Source organism: Bactrocera dorsalis, chromosome 6 (assembly GCF_023373825.1).
Source record: "Bactrocera dorsalis isolate Fly_Bdor chromosome 6, ASM2337382v1, whole genome shotgun sequence".
NCBI lineage: Eukaryota > Metazoa > Arthropoda > Insecta > Diptera > Tephritidae > Bactrocera > Bactrocera dorsalis.
The window spans coordinates 42,051,552-42,060,411 of NC_064308.1; the positions used below are offsets into that span (position 1 = coordinate 42,051,552).

Here is an 8,860-nt window from a genome sequence, read left to right on the forward strand (position 1 = left end):
ACATGTAGGACTTATCGCAAATCAGTTGAGGAGTCGCTTATCACCTCAGCACATTAATGAGCTAATATTTTTAAGATCAATCGGCGAAGAAATGTGGTTTTCGTAGTTATTTATTTTTAAATTTTTTGTTTTTTAATTAAAAAAAGCAATTTTATTATCCAATACCAAAATGTATGCAATGAAATCATAAAATACTTTTTATAATAGGTTAAAAACTAAAAAAATATTTAATAAAATATTGATATATCTAACGAATTTCGTGTACGAGTTGCTTAATTTATAAAAAGTCAACTTAAGTCACAAAAGTCGACTATCGGGGTTGATTAATTGACTTCCAGAATCGAAAAACTAGAAGTCAATTCCAAAGTCAAAAATCGATTCCGCTCGCGCTCTTTCCATCCCTAATGTGGTTTATCAAGCAACGTTACACTGAAAAAAAAATTAAGTGATAAATTCAACTTTCTTTTCATTTCAAAACACATAATTTTATTATGGACAACGGCTGCGGGGTCAGCTAGTGTACCAATAAAAAAGCCCCGTCTGTACAAACTGGCATTGACCGCTACGTTAATATCAAAAGGAAATTAAGTCCTTCAGAGTCAGCGGTTAATCCTAAAAAATTCAAGGCGACACACCAAATTAAAATAAAACGGAAGTTTTAATGGCAACATATTTGCCATACTAAGCAATGGTTCAGACGACGATGCGAAAGGTTTTGGTTAATGCCAATATATTCAAGCATTCAAGCACGTCGTAACCAAATGTTACAAACACCTAGTAATGAAATTATAGAACGAGCAAGTTCGAATCCTATTACTTCTAATAATAATAATATGCAAGGAAGCTATGCAAATGTGATGAAAGGCAACACTGAGCAAACGCAACTCCCGCAAAATCCTCCAAATGGAGGTATTGAAACTCTGATTATAAATCTTACACAGTGTACGACACAATTTATGACTACCATGCAAAACATGATCTATGTTTTAATAAAATCGCAAAATCAAATGCTGCAAAATTTATTAAGTAAAAAATGAGCTTACTAAATATTTGTATATGGAATGCTAACGGTGTTAACCAACATAAATTGGAACTTATTAGATTTCTGGATGAAAAGTATACAGATGTAAGCTTATGGCAGAAACTCATCTAACAAATAAAAGTAATTTCAATAGACCGGGATTTAGACTCTATGTTACAAATCATCCGGATGGAAAAGCACATGGTAGCACGGCAGTGTTGATTAGAAATCGTTTAAACCTATATGCTCTAGAATCTCATGCTTCACCACAGTTACAAACTAAAACAATATCACTAAAAAATCGGGGTTGTGACTTAAACCTTACGGCTATATACTGTAAATCCCGTTTTAAAACTACAGATAGCGAATTTAAAGACTTTTTTGTAACACTAGGTCAAAGATTTCTAGATGATGACTGTATCAAACTGTTAATAATAATAACCTTAAAATAATATCTTCTAGTAAGCCGATATATTGGCATAGTGATCGTAAGAAAATACGAGATTTAATTGACTTTGCTGTAATCAAAAATATAGCTAAATCGCACATAACAGCTGATACATGTACTGATCTATCTTCTGATCACTCTCCTGTACTAATAAAGTTGTGTGAACAACCCATATTCGTTAATCCAAAAGTGAGTCTAACCTCTTATAAAACGAATTGGTTAAAATATAAAAAATACGTAAGTAGCCACATTAATATTGAGTACAAAATAAATACAGTAAGAGATATTGACGAAAGCATAAGAGAAGTCAATGATATAATAACCAGCGCAGCTATCTTGGCAACACCAAACAAAAACTATAAGCCGCTTGGTCCCAGAAAAATCACTAATAGAAAAATAGAAAAGCTTGTAAATGAAAAAAGGCGTGCAAGACGTGAATGGCAGATAAATCGTTCCTCTTCCACTAGCTTCAATTAAAATTTGCTGTACGTAAATTAAAAAAGCGCTTAAACGTGAGGAAGAATTGAACACGGAAATGTAAGTATATAAAGAAGCTGTGTCCAAATTCAAACAAGCAAAATTCCCTTTGGAAAGCCCATAAGTCTATGAAGCCACCAACTGACTCCAACATGCCAATAAGAGACTTGGGTAGGGATGGCAAATTTTTTTTTTATCGATTAAATAATCAAATGATTAATTGTAAGATATAAAAAAATAATTGCAATTAATGTAAAAAATTCGATTAATAGATTAATTCCAATTTTTTCAAGTAATACTAAATTGCATAAAGACCACCACCAAGTTTCAGCGCCGAATCTTGTATTATAATGTTCTATCACAGAGTCCCAGACATATCCTAAAAGAGAAAATGGCCTATATTTGAAGTTAAATAGCACAATGACATTAAATTTTTCAAAATGTGTACAGCAATCTTAAAGTAAAAGATTTGCCTCTTGTTTGAAAGACTATGTTTTGTAACTTTGCGTAAAAATAAAACTAATAAAATATAGGAGACTATATTCTTATTTCAGACATTCAAATTATGTTGATACATATATACACAAAACCAAAAACGAAAATAAAATTAAAATATCGTATTAAAAATTCAGTTGTCTTAGCATAAATGAAAATATATTCATTGAAGTCAAGAAAATTTTTTCTCTGTTCAACCAAGTTTGAAGAAAAAGCAATTTCGATAGACGTTTTGTTGTCAAACGATTTCGTTTTTCGGTCGCAGTTGCACCCGCTTTTGAGAAAAGCCGCTCAGCTGGTACTGAGGTACCAAGTAGATGACAATACTTTTTTGAAAGTCCGTACAGTTTTGGGTAAACGGTTTTCATTTCTTCCCAAGCATCAATAGTGTTTTGACTTAGCTCTAATACCTGACAATTCAAATAAAAGCTCATTTCATCTTGTGGAGATGTAAAATTGTTGTCCTTCCTCCTTCTTTTGTGCACTAGAGTTTTGTGAGGAGCCCAGAGGTCAAACTCATTCTCAACCGATTCCACTGACGACTCGCTGCCCGTTTCCACAGTATCATCTGCAACTGTTATTCCAGTACGTAAAAACTTTATAACTGAGGACAACGCTAATGGATCTTTGAAATGAATTATTTTGAATCTCGGGTCGAGTAATGTTGATGCAGCTAGCAAAAAGGAATGTTCGATGTAGCCAAATCTACGATCAAACTGATTTAACACGACATCTTTTAGTTTTTCAGCGACTGGCTGTTTAGCTGTTATTCTAACTATTTGTTCCCGACCACAGTGAATTAATGGAATCACTTGACTTAACGTTGCTCGTTGTTCACCACTTAGTTGTTCAGTCATTGGCACTAATGGTCTCAATATACTGAGTATTTCCATGATATCATCTTCTTCCTTAGATATTATCATTACCGGTGCGTCAGAATAGTTGAGGAGTATTTGGTTAATATATGAACATAGTTTAATGAACCGTTCAATCATGTAGTAGGTCGAATTCCAACGTGTTTTCACGTCCAAAATTGGCTTAAGCATTTTGCCTTCAGCTACTCCGGCAGCAGCTTGCATATTTCGAAGATCATCATTAGCTTTAACACTTCGTTTTAGCCACTTTACTATTTCTTTGCATTTTACAACAACTGCATTTACTTCAGGATTGTTCAGTGAGTTTTCACATACCAAATTGAGGGTGTGTGCAAAACAAGGAACATGGCGTTTATGCCAAATAAACCATGTACTGCTTTTACGATGTTTGCACCATTGTCGGTCACTACAGCCATTACTTGTTTTTCGTCAATAGAAAAGTCAAAACAGCAATGAGAACTTCGGAAATAGTATGTGATGCAGTATGTGCTTCCGTTAATTTATAAACGCCAGTTGTTCCATTAAATTGCTTCGTCCCATTTGCACCATGAATGGTCACACCAAGCATGCTATTCATTTCTACATCAGTCCAGATATCTGTCGTTAAACTCAAATATGAAAAAGTTTTTAGCATCGCTACACATTTTTCTTTTTCTTCATAGTACATATTTTCAATATGAGCCTTGATGGTATTTCTTGTAGGGACTTTGTAAAGAGGAAAATGTTGCTTCATGAAACTTAAGAAGCCTTTACCTTTTAAAACATAAATGAAGCGTCATTAATTATCAATTTGTTTGTAATGTATTTTAATATACCTTCAACAAAGTCAAAAGGTAGATTTTCCTTGATAACCATTTCCACTATTCCATGCTGTAGCTTTTGGTTCTTTGAGCCATGAAGCGAAAAGTTTTCAATATTTTGGAAGACTTTAGAAATGAGGGGTTGAGGATTTTTACTGCTACAGCTGGGTAGTTCTCTCATGCTGCTTTCATTCGGTTTCTTGCTGCTGAAGCTTGGCCCCTCACTCAAAGGGCTTTCATTAATTGGTTTGCTGCTGCAACTCGGCATTTCAATCATGGTATCAGTGTCATTATCACTTAGGGAAACATTGTCTTTACTCCTAGATTGCAGAGTCTAATTTGTACAGATATGTATATTTATATATAACTAGAAGAAATTTAAAATGTAATACCGATTGCTCCAACTTACCATCAATTTGCAGGCTACAGTTGCATGCTTTAATTTTAAATGCTGCAATATATTTGATGTGTTATTAGAAAATTTTAAATTTTTGCATCAAAGTTGACGTTTAACATAGTTATTGCTTATACATATTATTAAAAAAATTTACACACTTCGCTTTTAACTAGCGCCATTGCTCTTCAAATAACTGAACGTAAAATGCGTTTGACTTAACTGTAAATGCAGTGTTACCAGACATTCATTTGTTGATATTAAACTACGTTGACATCAGAGAACGGCTTCGGGTGAATGAAAAACATTCGTATGCGCACAACAGCCGAATAATCACACTGTTCGGATCAGCCGATCAAACTTGCATGCGCTCACATTTTCGTGGTTTATTTTAAATACATCGGGTGTGTGTGATTTCTTATTTCACTCCGAGTTTGTTCGGCTCGTGTTCAATATAATGATTTCGGACGCTTGCTCATTCAGTTCAACAATCATTTAGGGTATTCACATGGTGTCATAGTGTGTCATATCGTCATATTGTCATATTTTTTTATGACTGTCATAACAACACTGTTGTTGTTTCACATGCAAAATTAAAATATGACTGATACAACACTGCGTGGTATGTTTCTTGAGTTCGCTATTCTATCAGCTGTATTTGTTTACTTTCTTATTATTGGCGTTTAAGTGTTTGAAATTAATAAATTTAATAAATTTCGTTATTAATATGGAAGGAAATCACGATATTCAGGTAAATTAAGTTGAATGTAAGTGAAGTATGAAATATTTTGATGTTTATGTGGTTGCAAATGATTTTATTGCAATGTAAACCAAAACGCCGCCGTTTCAACCCGGTACATAAGTGGAATGCGGCAGGAGAAAAAGCGCTTGTGGAGTTCCTAATGAAAAATAGAAGTTTCGAGGTTTGTCATTTCAATAAAAAAAAAAAAAACAAAACAAAGTCAAATAATTTTTTTTTAAAGAAACCAACGGCTCAAAGCTTTTATGGTCGTTTCATCGAAGACACGCAGCTAACGGTAGAATGGAAAGTAGTGCGCCCAAAAGTATGCAATATGCAATCAGCTGATTAAGAAATATGACATTTTAAGAATATTAAAACATGACATAAGACATACAACAAAGCTTGTGAATTGCCTAATTGTTTTGAACAAGAACAACACTCAACTCGCAAAAATCAACTCGTATGATTTTACTCATGCGCGCAGCAAGCGGCACTTTTTCTGCACAGATAAAATGTGAGAAGAACGGAAACAAAAACAAGCTACAACAACAAGCTGCAGTTCGTGGAACGCAAGGGGTTTGCATAGAAATTGTTACTGTACATGCCGTCGTAACGCTCACTTCGTGCCGTCTTGTCGCTTATCGTTTATTCATGCACGATCAACTCAAATTGAACCGAGTGATTCTTTCGTCAACACATGCTCATTTTATTGAACGCTGACTTTTATTCAGTGAGTTGAATTGAGTGAGAAATTTTGAACCGAAGACTCAAGATGCTCGAAATGATATGTACGGCAAAATGAGTTGATTTTTACTTATCACTGTGTTTTTTCCAGTGAACTGAGTTGAATGAAAAAGTTCGCGTATGAGTAAATCAACAAAATAGTGATTTTTGCAGTTCTCTGGTTGACATATTAGAATTTAACTATGTTTACACCGTTTCTAGTTATTAATGACTGATGCGACCAATTTCGACCCTTGTACGCTCACTTAGATGAACATAAAATGTATTAAATTTCAAAATGCTGTCTGCGATTATTTTGCAATTACTCGAGTAATAGTCGAGTAATTAGAAAAGGTATTTCGATGCAATTAAATCGTAAAGCAATTAAATCGGAAAGCGTTATGCAGACGTAGAGGACGTTCAAAAGGCTTGCACCGACATACTGGAGGCCATACCGGCGACATTCTTTTGGACCTTCTTTTGGACCGTGCAAAAAGCTGCATTGAAGCAGAAGGAGACTATTTTGAATAAAATAAATTGATTTTAGCGAAAAAATCATTTGTCCTGTTTTATTTTTAAAGTCCTGTTCACTTTGGAACGCACCTTGTACAACTCTAATTCGACATTGAGGATCGTAGTAGCCAGGGTCGCCGCCCTCTAATAAGTTCAATGTACTTATCTCCTAAACAAAAAAAACTACAATAACCAAATTCGCCCAGCTCAAGTATTATATACAATATAAAGATTTTCAAGCTTCCGGGTGACTTTGTACGGCATCTATCGGCCAATATGTGAGTTATCTCAATGAAAACGAAAGAGCGTGTTTTACTCATAACAGTGTATCTTTGTGTTAAGATAGATAAATTTGAGCGAAAACTTAACCTAGCCCCTTCATATCTAATATAAGCATTTTCGGACATCCATCTGACTTTGTTCTATATGATTGGTTTTTTAGTATGTAACTGGTTAATAGTATGAGGTATTGGAAAAAATAGATAAAATCGATACTACCCCAAATTCCATATAATTTTCGTTTTTCTAACAGACTCTATATGTCTATCAGTATAGGAATTATATAGTATATGTATATATGTTATATATAATTTGAATTTACCTTAATTCTGTGTTGGCTAATTTTAATTTATTGCGCCGAGTCATTTGCAATTAGTTTTTGTTGCTACATTTTTAAATAGTGCAATTGTTAGTGTTAATTTTTATTGCTTACTTAAATTTCTTTCTTGTTTTTATTCGTTGCAATCTTTGTCCACAGCTGTTCGCAAGTTTCTTACTTTTCGTGTGTTACAGTGCATCTCAAACTGCTCGCTATGTTGGTTGTTGATAACCAACTATTTTTATTGCATTCATTTGTTATAAATATTTTTGTCATTGCTCTTTTTACTTTTATTATTTAACATTTTTTACATTTTTGTTTAATATTGTTTTTGTTCATTATGACTTGTAACTTTCCGAACTGCTCTGTGAAAGGCGAGTCGGAATGCTTTGTTTCTTGCTGGCTTTGTGATGGGCTTACCCATCTTAAATGTGCTGGACTGACAGGTAGGATATTGGATTCTATTCTTGACAGTAAGGGATTGCGCTGGTCTTGCTTAAAATGCAGACCAACTGAAATTGAATTGTTTAAAGTTTTTAAGCAAACGCGCAATGGTTTCAAGGAGATTGGTCGTGAGCTCGAAACCCTGACTGAAAAATTTAAGCATTATGTAACGCTGTTTCAATCATTTCAATGACTAAATCTTCGGGAAGAGAATCCAAAACCTTCATCAAAACGTAAACGTCCGTCTGATGCAGATACCACTGTATCTTCCTTAAAAAGAATGCCTCCACCCACTATTGACCTCATTAACCTTTCATCCCCTTGTCCTCAAGGTGAGAAGGTTCCGTCTGCTCAGGTCACTGAGAAAACTGTTACTGAACACGGTAAGCGGAAAACAGCTCAAGATCCGCCTCCAAATACCTACAAGTCAGCTAATAAAAACTTAGTTGTAATACCGCGGAAAAAATAAATTTTTATTTCGAGACTTGCTGCGGACACCACAGTCGATGATATAAAAAGTTACATCTCGTCGAAATTAAAAATGGAAGATACAGACATCCGTAAATTTAATTTCAAATACAATAGGGATATTTCATCGTTTAAGATCGACGTATCCGCTGACAGTTTTAAATTGATACTTGAAAACTCTTTCTGGTCATCTGGGGTCTTGTTTGCTGTTCATTCTTCGATTAGTACTCGCTTATGTTTTAACGAGTTTTTAGATGATATGTCGGAGTTGGGTCTGAACCAAATTAATTTAATTTCAAACGAATTTGGTAAGCTCTTAGATCTAGTTTATGTTGATAACGCTTCAATGTTCTCCGTTTTCCGATGTGATCCTTTGGTTCGCCCAGAGGACCCGTATCATCCTGCTTTGAAAATCGATATCGAAATCATAGCTAACTTTGCTCATAATAATACACAAGACCTTTGTTTTCGGTTCAACTTTGCGAAAGCTAATTTTAAGAAGATTAATTACGAACTTTCGAAAGTAACTTGGCCAGATTACAGCGGCAATATTGAATTTAGTGCTTCCCACTTTAATGAAACTATTTTAAACTTATTTGAAAAATATGTTCCGAAGTGTGTTATTACTCAAAAAATGAGTTCTAATTTATAGTTTTCGAAAGAATTATGTAAATTAAAAAATAGAAAATCTCGTGCTTTTAACCTTTTTAAAAAAACTGGTTTAGTTACTGACTATTCAAAATATTCTAAATTGCGTCGACAATTTGCTGAACTTAACAAAATCTTATCTTATTTATAAAAATGAAACCGTATTCGTTGTCACGGCATCACGCGTGAATGGCTGAACCGATTTGGCTGATTT

The 8,860-nt window shown here is 34.1% G+C and overlaps 1 pseudogene; it reads right to left on the reverse strand.

Annotated features, from left to right (window-relative positions):
* Positions 1-2,632: 2,632 nt before the first annotated feature.
* LOC125779652 (uncharacterized) lies at positions 2,633-4,757 on the reverse strand (annotated as a pseudogene).
* Positions 4,758-8,860: the final 4,103 nt, after the last annotated feature.